Genomic DNA, 14,509 nt, shown 5'->3' with positions numbered 1-14,509 from the left:
TACCGTCCAACACTCAACAAAGTTCAAAACATACAATGCCGCCTCAAAAGCTATTATGTTGTACTGTGCTCAAGTTTGGGGATAATGCGAATACAACCAAGTCAAAAAATTGCAGCGTTTCTTCATAAAAAGATGATTTTTACTCCCCGATAATACGCCTAATTATGCTCTGCACATTGAAACAGGCTTACCGAAGGGTTTTTTAATGTCTCTATCCACCTACATTTTTCTTTCATAAGACGAAATCTAAATCTTCCTAATAATAGATTACCCAACATTTATTGAAAGCCATTGTAAACAAAAACATTTTTTGGGCTAAGGAATGGATGGACCTTTTCCATGGATGTTCGTTGGATTTTTCTTTTGACATAAATCTACTTGAATGGCCCAGCTTACATAACATTCTCTTACTGAAAATGAAAGAAATACACTAGACTAAATTTACAATTAGTGCGACACAGTCTCAATATGTACTGTATGATGTACTCTGGCATATCGAACTAATTTGATGACTCCAATTCACCAGATATGATTTCCATATCAATAGGCTGTGGGCTCCTTAATATCAATGGAAGAGCCTTCCAAGGAGATACTGATGGAATATGTACTGTATAGAGTAGACCTTAAATGATTGAATAAACATTCGCAAAGGAAAAGCTGTATAAGTTGAAACCAACTGAAACATTTTCGACTTTTGGTTTGTAGACATACTCGTATTCGTATACTTCTTAACGATTGGAACCGTTCAATTCTGTTCTGTATTTACACAAAGTTAGTTAAATACAATACACAATTTTTTTTAAATAATTTCAAATCCTTTGGTGTATTAGTTTTAAACTTTTGAATATTAAAAACATCTCCCAAACAGACGCATACATATGTATCACAGATCACTATGATAAGGAAAGAATGTGAAGAATTTTCAATAAATTCTAATTGGTATCGTACACCAGCCAACGTCGCACTAATTTTGAAAAGCGATTTTGCTTTCCGTCAAATCAAATGGCACGTGGAGCAATTCTTCAGCCGAATCTTCAAGTGTAATGTTTAATGTGAATATTTAATAAGAGGAATAGGTTTTCGTAGATACGTACATATGTATGTTATAGTTGAAAGGTACTTTGTTCTAAACAACTTTATATGATTACTTTCAAAATGATCGTACGAACATTGAATAATATTTGTATGAAATGTCGTTCAGAATTAATATAAATAAATGAATCTGTGCTCCTGGAGTTCATTAAAAATTGGACTGTGAAAGGAGTAAGCCCGAAGTTGGCACAGAATCAATTGCTAGGAACCTATTATGTATGTACATATGTATCTAGAAAAAGTATCATCTATTCTATTCAAATTGTTCCTTTTGTGGGATCAATACGCCATGTCACTCAAAGTACATACCATGTGGGATAATAATGGGATAATGTGTTCAAATCCATGTCGAATATCGAACTACCGTGGGGAAGTTTTTCTTTTTTTTAAATATGTCCTTATAACATTTTTGTGTTCCTAAAAAGATTTGTTTCTTTTTATGAAAATAGTTTGGTTTAACTTAAAACAATGAATATGTATATGTTGGAAAAAAGCACCTAATAACACCTAATGGAGACTTCTATCATCTGCTTTTATAGTACTTATTGTCCAAATGCTTTTTACTTAAGATCTTTAGACTTACATACATACATACCATTTAAATAATATAATTGTTTTGATTTTATAAACTTTCACTTCAATAAATAAACAACATTATAAAGTAATTTCAAATGAACACCTGATGCCTAAGAATAGCTAAATAATTGGCAGCATCCGACCGACATCGGTATTTTTCCTCTACCTGAAGATATACAACGTATACCGCTAGATACGTTATAAGAGCGTGTGTTTAGTTTATCTAATTTGAAAATTTCTTTACTAAATAAATTTTGCAGATATTTAGACGCAATTGCGGTTGTGAACTAAATTCTCCAATCGAACTGACGCCGATCGACGCCACCGCCACTGCTACCGCTTCCGATGCCGTCGGTGATTTCTTTCAGGTCGAAAGGTTATTTGCCGCGCCTACACGCCTAGATAGGTATTTAAGCGCGTCGTCGAGTCGGTTGTTATTGTGATGTCGATTTGATCGACCGGACGTCCACAGATAGCCAGTGCAGCGCAGCGGTGGAAACCCCGAGTTCTTGGTCTAAATCAAACTACGTGAGTCGTGTGTTTGGCCAAAAGTAAACCCCAACTCTATACTAGTACTCGGCAGGCATAAACATTACCATTGATCAGGGGGAGGTTTTATTTGTTGGGTTTGTTGCGTTGCATGATTGCAGACAGAATGCGCCCACCATGACATGGGGCGGTGGCGCGTTGAAAGATTCATAGCACGTAGAAAGACTAGGTATGTGATTGATGGATCGACATAGTAATATTGATAGACAAATGTGCTTCAAAGAATGCGCGCCTCGAAAGAATCTTGGCGCTAGGAGTAGGCGTGATTCTCATTATATATATATGAAGACACTGATTAGCTGACCTGGCGGGCCGTGACAGCGATATTTGGCATATCAATCGAAGGTATTTCAACTTAGGCGTAGGTTGTTCTGACTGATAGGTAGGTTAATTGCAAAACAAACCAAAAAGAAACAAAAAGTTTGCGAAAATATTTATTTTATTGCGCCACATTGAATTCAAACTTTTTTTTCATGGATTAAATTCAACTCTTTTGCAGGATTAGCTAAAATTTGTATTGATGTCACATTTCTGAACGATGGTAATTCAAAACTAAAATATTAAAATAGGGGGAAAATATCTCTTTATTACCACATATCCAAAGATTGTATTTCAGCATTTCAATAAATTAAAATGTTGTATGTGACGTGTGACTTTTTTTTTGCTACATAGATGAAGATTCTGTTTCTTCATTACAAAAATGTAAGTAGATAAATATGTTAATCTTAAATTACTTATAAGTAAATTCTTTTTTTAAAAGGGAAAACAAGTGGCGCTTGGAGGAGAGGGTACTAAAAAATTATCGCTTACAGCTGCCATTTAGACTCTTAACACTTCCGACACCATCACAAGGTTAAACTATTGATGGGACGACATTTAATTCACTTTATTCAAGGAATTAAAATTAATAGAAAATCGGAAAAAGAACAGATTTTTATTATTTTCATATGAGTCAGTCATGTTTTTCTTCATGAGCTTCAAATTTCATAATTCTAGATATGCAAAATTCTACATGACCAATACTCTACATTCCGGAATTATGGGTTTCAATGGTTCAAATGGGTAGTGTAAATTTTACCAATGCAAAACAGGCTTAGATGAGAAAGTAGAAAAGGGAATGGTCCAATAGCTCAAAGCTGAAGTGGTTGTCATAACTCTTCGTGGTGATTCCTGGGTAACTATTTCTGGTGATCAAAATTTAAAATGATTTATTGTTCTAGGATAGGAAACTGGTACCGAAATCCGCACTACGCTTTAAATTAATAATAGTAACACTTTAACGACTTTTTGCTGAGACGCTTCGATATGATGAAAGGCCTTCAAGATACAAGACGGACTCCTTATTAATAAATGAAGTTCGATGGCTGATCTAGCGGAATTCACCAACTCGTAACTCCATAAGAAGTTCCGTGGCTTTGGTGTGTGTTGAACGCACCCATCACGTTAAAGTTTTGTAGCTGTAAAACCGGCACGAAGAGACTGATAGATGATGTTCGATCTGTATTCATGTTTTATCTATGATGATGGGCCTCTGGCTATGAAGTTTTCTCTGTCAAGTCAATCATAAAGGATTGTTATTTTAATTTCTTTAAATTTAAACTTGAACTTATGAGATTAAAAAAACTACGTAATAAGGCCTTACGCCAAAACAGTGTCGGTTTGCTGCTTTACAAAATAGCTCTTTAAAGCCTTTTTTGCCGGAAGTCCTTAGGTAACAAGATCCGGAAAGTCAGGTTCTAGCCTAAAGCCAACAAGGGTCACCATCATGGAATTTTATGCCTCCACTTTAGTACACTTTAGTAGAATGAAGCCTTATTTAATAGAGTACATACCTTTGGCTTTGCCCGCTAAAGAAACAAAAATTAAATAGCTACATTTCAGGGGCAATTATACAGAAGGAAGTTGGTAAGCCTAGTACAATCAAAAGAAAGAAAGATTAAACAAAAGTAACGCTGTTTAACGTTTAATTGATAAAGTCCGGCTTATCTAGGTTCACCCCAGCTACTTTTAATGTTTTCCCTTGCGCCTTGTTAATTTTCATAGTAAAACTAACTTTGATGGGTAATTTAAGAATTTTCACTTAAAATGGTAAATCTGTAGGAATTATAGCGATTCGAGGAATAATTACATTGTCAGCCTTTCGAACGCCACAGTTTAGATTTTAGTACTAATATTATTTTCCCCATGTTTAGTGTCAAGAAGTCTGGTACCGTAACATAATAGAGGGGCATCTAAATTTTGCATAAGCATTACTGACACGGTTACCTTCAGTTACAGCTTATGTGATGGCACATCGAACAGTAAATAGTCCCTCATATCCCTTTAAAACTTCGTCCAATATGTACGAATATATATTCAAAAACACTTCGCTTCTTGGTGCTAGGATTGACAGAAAAATTGATCGCCATTTATATTATTTTGTAAATTTCTGAATTACAAAAATCTTCCGTTGATGCCACATACCCTCCGGAATTGGTTTTTAATAGCCCAACTACAATTTTGAACATTATTTTAGCATAGTTTAAAGTCATAAGAAACGCATAATAATAGGCAACGATGATAGGTACAAAAGCAGACAACACCTAAGGATATGCTTCAAATTAAAGTGCATACAAAAATATATTGAATATCTTTTTAAAAGTGTCACCGAGATCTGCTTGAACGAGATGGTAATGAGATATTTTACCGCGTTAAAAATTAGCCTTAAACACTCTCAAACCTCATAATTAATTGCACACAAAAAATCTTGTCATAAAATTAGTCCGCTACGACGTGAGGGACCGACAAACAACCAAACAAACAAGAAAATAAAGAAACAAAAAATAAACAAACAAACTGACTTTTTTATTTATTATGTTGATGGATTGATTTTTAATTTAATCCACTCATTTGTTAGCTCTTTAAGAATGCAAATCTCTTTGCTAGGCAGTTCGCTGCCTTTCAACGCTGCCAGTAAGTGATATGACTCCGCCTGTACTTGAACGATGATTCTATGGGGCAAATGTTTTTTCGCACTCGTACTGTAGCAAGAGACCTAAACGATCTTAACATACATAAATCTACTTGTCCAAATGGTATCCCCGCTATTGTTCTGAAAAGATGTTCTTCAACCACTGCGTAAGCTTTTTCATCTGTTCTATTCCTCAGGTCTCGTTCCGAGCGGATGGAAAACCATATTTTTCTGTATTTGTCGTATTTGGAAGAAGGTGAGTCTTCCTCACCTTCTAATTACTGACCAATTTCACTTACGTCCCTTCTTTCCAAGGTCATGGAGACGCTGATTAATTATCAGCTCAAGAAATTTCTTGAAGATCGAAAGCTTCTTAATGACCGACAATACGGCTTTTGTAGCAACAGGTCCACTGGTGATCTCATGGTTCATCTCATCGAACAGTGGAACAAATCTTTACATAGTTTTTGGAGAAAGTAAGATTATTGCACATGATATTTCAAAAGCTTTTGATAGGGTTTGGCATCAGGCTCTCTTATCGAAAATGCGTGCTTTTGGTTTTCGTGAATCCCTCCTTCAATGTATTACCTTTAGAATCGTTTAATACAAGTTGTATTGCATGGATTCAAGTCTGAAAACCACAAAATAAATGCTGGTGTGCCCCAGGGCTCTGTTATACATCCAACACTCTTTCTCATTTTTATTATTGATCTCTTGTCTGCAACTTCTAATCCAATACATGTTTCTCAGACGATAGTAACTCTTAGCTTATCATATTCTTTTTCAGATTCACACCCCTCTTCTTCGGATGTGTAACCGCAAAGACAAAATATGATAAGCTCATTAAATTCCGACCTTAACAGCACTGTACAATGAGAAAAAAACTGCGTTAAAGCGAGATATACTCTACCTAACTTGTCATTATTCATAGATGGCACTTGCATCGAGGAAATTGAACATCTCGATATTCTCGATATGTGTATCACCAACCACCTTTTGTGGAACGATCACGTACGCGATTTTGCCAAAAAGGCCACAAGATGTTTGAGATTTCTAAGGCGATGCAAGAAGTTTTTCCCCCCCTCTGATCTGGCTGATATTTGCAAGACTTATATGCGTCCTAAGCTTGAGTATAACTCCCATATCTGAGCTGATGCTCCTGCAACTTACTTAAGCCTCTTTGATAGTATTGAACGTAGAGCATTTAGATTGATTGGTGATAATATCATCATAATATCATTTACGACACTTGAACATCTTCGAAATGTTTCTTGTCTCACCCTCTTTTACTATATAGCCAGTTGTATTCCTCCCCTTAAACAGTTCAACCGTAATACTCGCGCTTTTAGGAATGCTCATCAATATACCATCGAGCCCATTTTCGGTCGTACTGTCAAGTACAGATTCATTGTTTAGCCGTACTCTCCGAATGTGGAATGTCTTGCCACATTCTGTTTTTTCCAGTCATTACAATATTCAGGATTTCAAAACCAATGTGCACCAACATCTCCCTTCAAGTGCTCACACTGTGTCTACATAATAAGGGTAGTATTTTTCCTTTGAGTGTGGACATTCATGAACTTCAATGAACCAAAATGTTACCGATTCTTCATTCAAAATTCTCATCATAATTGTTAGGAATTTTAACAATTGCAATGCGTTTTACAAGTTCATATCATTCCATGCTGTTGTGTACTCACCCAACTAGCTTCTACATCTAGCACGGTCACTAGCTAGATTTCTCGAGTTGTGCACTCCAAATTGGTTTTGGTCATTTTTTAATCCACTTCTGCGCACCATCTAACTTGTGGGCTTCGTTTACTGAGCTGTCCTCTAGGAGTGGATTTTAAGACTTTTTGGATCGAAGCCTTGGTTCCATCTTCTCCTCCACTCAACAGAAAAAACAGCAGTTAGCAGGATTAATTCTTCATTGGATCTCAGCGCTGGTGTTATTTTCTTTGTGAATAGCGGAGCCATAGGCAAATAAAATCCTTAACTACCTCAAAGCTACGTGTGAATGATGACGTTTTGACCGAAATGTGTGTTGTAAGTCCTTTTCTTGACGACAGCATTTACTTTGTTTTGCACTCATGAACCATTAAACTCATTTTTGCCATCTCTGCCTCAATACTCACAAAAGCTCCATTGACATCACGCTGAGTTCTTTCGATTATGTCAATGTCATAAGCATAAGCTAGTATTTGGACAAACGTTTGAAAGATAGTGCCTCTAGCGTTGACGTGTAAGCTTTGCACTATTTTTTGAAGTACGATGTTATCACAAATCGCATGACAGCGCATCACCTTTCTTGACATCGATAGGTTCTGTTTACTCGTTTGAAGCCTTTCTGGAACAGCTCGAATGCCCCGTGGCCATCCTGTACAACCGAACGAGTCTGGCAAGTATGCCAAAGCTAGTTGTGGTTATATACTGTTCATACATTTAGATGCTGTCAGATGCGGTCTTGACATCAATAAAAAGATAATGGGTGTCAATTTGATGTTCTTGGGTTTTTTCTAGAACCTGTCGTAAAATGAGCATTTGATCGACTGTTTACTTTCCTATTATAGAGCCACACTGTTAAGAACCTATTTTATCAGGTTGTTGTAGATGTGCTTTTAACGTTCACATATAACGTGTTTAATAGTAATAATTTTTTACCAGTTCCACCAGAGGCCTTATCACTCATCTGCTTGGATCAAAAGAACACTGTAATTTTTTTCCCTGGGATAGCCTTTGACCCTGTGGAACCGCTTTTTTCACTTAAAAAAATAATTGAAAGTACAACCTTCGTGTATAGCCCCGCATTTATTTTTAACTTTGTAATTTCTAAAAAAAATTCTAATCAAAAGCCTTTATTAAGAACGTCCTTCCTTAAAATAAAATAATAGGAATATTCAATTTCGTTCATCCATGCGCCATGCTCATTGTTATTTTTTCTTCTTTTTTTTGAGACAATAACCACTTAAGATTAACTCATGGTCGTCATCGACCTACGACGACGACGACGGTCGTCGTCCACGTTCATCACCCCCTGTGGCGAAAACTGACGCATTCATACCTTGATGCTTATTATTCCCAGAAAATGCCCTAAGCTCCGGTATATCATACCTCTTATAAAATTGCACAAGGAATTATATTCATAAAAATATAATAATCCAACAAAGAGCGGGAGGTCATTTTCAATAAAGCCAAAAGACATGAAAAAACTTTCTTCTCCAGAGGCAATTCGCAGGATTACAAGAGCACCTTCCTCTTCTAATAATCGCAGGTTATTGCGTTAATGTATATTATTAAACTTTTTTTCTCTTCTAGACTACCTATGTTTTATCCTATGTAAGCCCTGTAATGAAAACAATTATGGATTGTGCTAGAAAAGATGTCATCCAGCTCCAGTTCCAGCTCCGGCAACAACAACATCAACTTGAACTAAAAAAAAATCTAATAATAAAAAATAAAAGTTTATGGTTTCGTCACGCCAGGGGATGAATTAATGTTTTCCATATACTTTTTCTTTAACCTCGCCCCTAGTCCAACTGATGGTTTGGGTAGCACTCTTTGTACTTTTTGACCCAACTCGACTGAGTCCTGTGTCCTTTCTCTGGTTTCGGTGGATTTTTGTAAATATCTAGAGTAGTTGGAATTTGTGAGCTTTATTTTGGAATTCATTAAAAATGTTGTTGGCCATTTGTATCGGCGACGTCCAACTGAGGAACCAAAATGTAGGTAGCTAAAGTGAATGTTTGAAAAGAAGGAAACATTCATGTTGATGAATTTCGTATACTCACTGTACACTAATATAGCTTTAGTTACACCACTCGGTTTTTGTTGATGGTCCCTTCCGCTGGACACAGTAATGGAAAACATTTCCTGTATTTCGGACACTTGCATCCGGATAACGGACAGACGCAGTTTTATTATAATTATGACCCAAAGCAGGATTTCAGTATAGAGGCACGCGCCTTCATGAGTTTCCTGAAAGTATTTCCTGTTTATATCTGAATACCAATCATCGTTTGGGGGGGGGGGGTGATTTTTGTTGTTGCTGTTTTTGGAGGCAATCATTATGCATTGAGTAAACTTTCTTTCTTAAAGCCTTGTAATATTTATTCTGAAGTTTTAAGACGTAACAGCAGCCTTAAAGTAAGCTCAAAAGTCAAAGCAAGATACAAAAATGTTAAAGATGTAAAAGAGAAGTTACCTGAATTTTAAATAAAAATGTTTACGTGGGTCCATCAAATGGCTTCGCAGAACAGCATTCTATTGCTCCAATTTCACAAGACTTTGTCGATGGTTTCTAGCAGTAGCCCACAAATTTCTTGAATAATATCGACTTTTAGTGTTTAAATTGTTTCAGAATTTTTGGAAAAACCGTCTTTCCTTCAAGGTTCAATACAAAAAAAGTTTCTAAAGCTTCGAGGCTGGATGTGCGTCTTTAATACCGCTGATTTGCAAATTTGGTGCTCATAAGATCAATTATGGCATGACCTCTGTGCAATGATGAACGCTTTTGGATGAAACAGAAGTCGTCCAAATGCATATCTTCAATTCTTGTAAAAAAAAAGAAGTTGGCTAACATGGTTCTGTAACAATAATCGTTGAAGCCTGTTTTTCGATGAAAAATGGTAAAATAATTCAACCTTTCGCCTTTTCCTGAATTTCTCTTATAAAGTAGCTCGAATATTAACATTTGACAACGGGGAAAGATGATTTTCAAGTTGTTCTAAGGTCCAATAAATCAAACAAACAATTTGAGACATAAGTTTTTGGGTTCTCAAGCGTATAGTGGCTAATTTTTTGAAGTGATTGAGTGAAGTGGCTGTCCGGGATGGAGTGGGACAACCTTAGGCTAGATTATTGATCCATTGTGATACCACATGAATCTCGAAGCTTGCTTCTGAGCTCAACGAAGCCAGTTAAACCTTAAGAAGCTTGAAAGAATGAAGATGCCCCGTTATGAAACCGATTATCGAGCCCACATGATATCTGCTTAGAGATAGCAAGACCAGTTGTTTTTCGTGACCTTACAAGTGGTGATATTATCCCACCTAATGTTGGTCTTCTTTATAATGTCTTGCATTAGCAATAGTTTGCAGGTACCGATTGGTATGCCAACGTTAGCCAAACGTGGTACAATTTGTTGTACTGTAATATTTATTTCCTTTACAATTTTTTGGAATGTCTGTTGTTCCATCTCTATTAGTGATGATATAGGCATAGTATATCAAGTCTTTTGACCGTTTTAAGTCTCTGTTTGGCCATATTTGCTTGGTTGCTAGGCAGGTGGTACTCTGTGACCATCTAGCATTTGTTGATTCTAGAGCATATTCTTTGAGAAGATATTTGCATGTAGCAAGTGGTGTTCCTATGTTATGTTTTTGTCTAACATAAGGCAGAAGTGTTCCGTTTTTGGCGAGCTCATCGGCTTTGCAATTTGCCTGAAAACCCAAATGAGGTGAATGTTAAACTGTTCCGTCATCTCATTCAGAGATAATTGACAATCGTGGACGGTTTGAGGGTTTGTGGAGACAGACGTGAGAGATTTAAGAGCGGCTTGGCTGTCTGAGAAGATTCGTATATCCTTACAAAATATAACGTTTTCTTTGAGCCAGGATAGTGCTTCTTTAATCGCCAATACTTCTGCCTGGAATACACTACATTGATAAAGAAGTCTATAGGATAGACTGAGATTCAGTTGTTCCGAATAGATACCACGTCCAACTCCATGATCGGTCTTTGAACCGTCTGTATAGAAGTGTACCTCATCGTCTTCCAAGGGTCTCTCTTCTCTCCAGGAAGATCTTGAAGGGACACATGAAAGCTTTTACCTAATACCATTTTTGAGATAGATCTGAAACTGTCTAGAATAGTAGTATGTCCAGTATTGTTACTGGTCCATTGAGAGGTGGCTCTAAGCCTTAGACATGAGTTGGCTGCCACCATTTTGGAAAAGATGTCAAAAGGTGTTAGGTTTAAAAGCACTTCCAGTGCTGGGGTTGGTGTTAAGCGAAGTGCTCCTGTGATGCACATACATACCTGCTGACCGCCATATGACAGCTCCATAAATGAGTATTTGGGTTATTTTTAGGGAGAAGCCCTATTTTGATCCTATGACCTTCTTACAAGTAAAAAGCGCTACAGTAGCCTTTTTTACTCTTTCATCAATATTTGCCTTCCAATTTAGTTTTTTGTCTAAAATGAGGCCTAATTATTTAGCTTGGTCGGAAAACCTTAATGGTTTTCCTCTAATCTTGGGTGGGCTAATCTGAGGAATTTTATATCTTCTCGAAAAGATCATTAATTCTGTTTTATGTGGATTGACGTTTAAGCCACATTGCCTAGCCCATTTTGTTAGCCTATTTAAGGCATTTTGTAGGAGTTCCGAGAGAACTTGGGGGTGCTTCCCAGATACAGATATTGCAACGTGGTCAGCATAGGCAATCTCCTTGAAATCCTCTGTTCCATAAAAGAGGCGAAATGACCTTGGGGGTGCCTCGATTCACCGATCTGGTAAAACTTCTCATGCTAGAAGTTATTGTCCTGATTTTAAGCATGAGACTTATAAGATCTATTAGTGATTTCTCTAATTTCAGCTTATCCATTGCTGTTATGATCGCCTGGCATCTGACGTTGTTGAAAGCTCCTTCAATATCTAGAAGCGCTACTAAGTTATATTCAATAATACGTACCAGCGAGTGAAAAGCTGATTCTACTGATTTTCCCTTAGAGTAAGCATGTTGAGGTGTGGAAATAAGACAAGGTTTTAAGTTATGTATGATGTAAATTTCAATCAATCTTTAAAAGGTTTTAAGAAGGTAGGATGATAGGCTGATTGGTCGTAGATCTTTAGGGATAACGTGGGAGCTTTCCCTGCTTTAGGAATGAAGACTACTTTTGCCATTCTCCAGGCTTTGGGAATATATCTCAAACTTAAACAGCTTGTCAGAATGATTTCCAATGGCGGAATGATCATGTCTGAGCATTTTTGTAGTTCGGCCGGAATGATTCCGTCTGGTCCTGTAGATTTATATGGATCACAGCTGTCTATGGCCCATTGCAGTTTATCCCACGTTATTAGATCAACTAAATCGCTTGTATAAGCTAAAGACTCTGATGTTAAGTCATTGAGTATGTTAGAGCTACCTGGAAAGTGGGTGTCTAATAACAGATTAAGAGATTCTTCATATATGAGAGTCCACGTGCCTGCTTCTGTTTTAAAGTACTGAGTATTGTTGGACTTCTTGAGAGAATTTTCCTGAGTCTAGAGGCTTCTAAAGTATTTTCTATTTTACCACAAAAGTTTCTCTAAGAAGACCTCTTACTCTTTCTTAATTCTTTTTTATATTGCTTTAGAGCTTTTAGGTGTAAGTCCCAGTCAGAAGGGAGATCTAGCCTTAGAATAATCCAAACCCTGATGAAAGATCATTAGCGGCCTTACAAACCACTGAAGGCAGCTGTCCAACATCGAAATTAGTTATTCTACAAAACAAAAACATGGCAATATTTTCATCAAAACTTAGATGATTTTGAGTTATCACCGTTGTGCGGCCCGTTTGAGAATGTTTATTTTGTGCTAACCTGGCAATGCCTCTTCATCTGATTCATAGCCTTTTATTTCATAAAGTAACACAAAAAGTACCCTGTTGATAAACAACTTCCACTTCGAACTCATTTGTATTAAATGACTAATTAAGACGCTTTTGTTTTGATTCTCCTTATCAAAATGATATAATTATACAAACAGGTAATCAAAATTTTGTTCCTGTTTCTCCAATTGTAAATCTTGATTTTAAAATGATTTCGAGGAACTTCGATAAGAATTCTCATTAAAAAATAATAATAAACAAAAAAAATCATTTCTTACCTTATTATGCATTCTCAAGAGTTATTCACAATCATATGTTTATTGATACCTTCACTGATAAGATAATTATGTAAGGTATTACTATCCATTCTACCATATAAATAGTTGATTCAGTTGTGGCATTGATTATCAGTCATAATAATTAACAGTCATTGACAATATGAAGAACGTTGGAGTAATTATTTTCACTATTTTAGTAGCTTTTTGCTGCAACTTCCTTCGCTATTAGCCAAACATGGGGGCAGAATTGGTAACAAGGATAAGGTTTTATCCTCTCAAAGGATCTTCAATTATACTTATCCTTATGGACTAACGAGGAAAGTTCAATTCCCTGAATACGTAAGTTAAATTTTTTTTTTATTCTTTCCATTATATTTTTAACTAAAATCTTTTTTTTGTAGAAAAAGACAAACAAAGTAACAATCACTGCCATTCAAGCTGTTGATCATTCGACGAACAAAACGAACAGCTATCCAACTCTTTTTGCTGGAGGTCCTGGATATAAGTATATGACAATGAACTTCCAAGCTGGAGCAAGGGGGTAACCTGGATTACCAACTGATTATTTATGGAAAGAAGTAGACAAATAAAGTGTGGGAAAATTAAATTATAAAAACATAAAACATCAGTACCTACTTGACTTTTTCTTAAATAAAGCAACATAGGTTTCGGTTTTCATATAAGGCTCATACTCATATCATGCAATACTTATGCGAAATGCTTCTTCTAGCATTTATACATCTCAAATGTTGACTTCAAGGTAGTACAAAGCGTGGTAATCGATAATTTATCGAAACAGCAGTAAATCCTTGTTTACAAATTTGGCGTTCTTGGTTAGTCGAGTTTTATTGATAGCATTTGTTCGAAAAAATGCAGAAACTTTAAGGCTGTAAAACCTTACGATCTAGAAAGAAGTATTCGTCAAATACACTGGTAAGTAATTTGTAACTATCATGATCCTTTTGTTTCGCTCACTAAAATATGTATGTAAACAAATCAGAGAAGCAAAATGTATTCAAAGCAGTTGAGCAAAAATGTACCGCCTTTAACATTATCTCAAGACATTCGAGAACTCGGTGTTGGTGGGCAAAAAAAATGTAGTTTCCTGGGATATGTGCAGTTTCACGAAGAGTTCACAAAAACTCTAAACAATAATGAAAATGGGACTATGGGAATATTAACGAGGGTGGTGGTTCTTGAAAGCAGAGATTTTACCAAAATTGACCAAGTTGAAAGAAGGTGAACTGAAATAAGGCTTACGGGTTATTAACTCCAATAGTTTTTCTAATGCTTACGGAGTATAAGACGAAGATTCTGCAAGCGCTTATAACTCAAACTAAAACCTTCAGCCACCTTCAGCTTCAGTCGTTTTCTATTTTACAATATTTTTCAAAACCCTTAGGTACCATGGAAAAGCCCAAATTGAAAATGAATGAGTTATTCAGTTTGTATTGGAAACAAAACTGTTGGATTAAGTT

General features: G+C 36.2%; 1 long non-coding RNA gene across 1 annotated transcript; it reads left to right on the top strand.

Annotated features, from left to right (window-relative positions):
- Positions 1 to 13,055: 13,055 nt before the first annotated feature.
- LOC129941678 (uncharacterized) lies at positions 13,056 to 13,657 on the top strand. Its single transcript, XR_008780908.1, has 2 exons — positions 13,056 to 13,370; positions 13,433 to 13,657. It is a non-coding gene; the product is annotated as an uncharacterized LOC129941678 (long non-coding RNA).
- Positions 13,658 to 14,509: the final 852 nt, after the last annotated feature.

This window comes from Eupeodes corollae, chromosome 1 (genome assembly GCF_945859685.1).
Source record: "Eupeodes corollae chromosome 1, idEupCoro1.1, whole genome shotgun sequence".
NCBI classification, from domain to species: Eukaryota; Metazoa; Arthropoda; class Insecta; order Diptera; family Syrphidae; genus Eupeodes; species Eupeodes corollae.
Note: the sequence above shows the minus strand (reverse complement) of the source record. Positions and strands in the feature narration are given on the sequence as shown.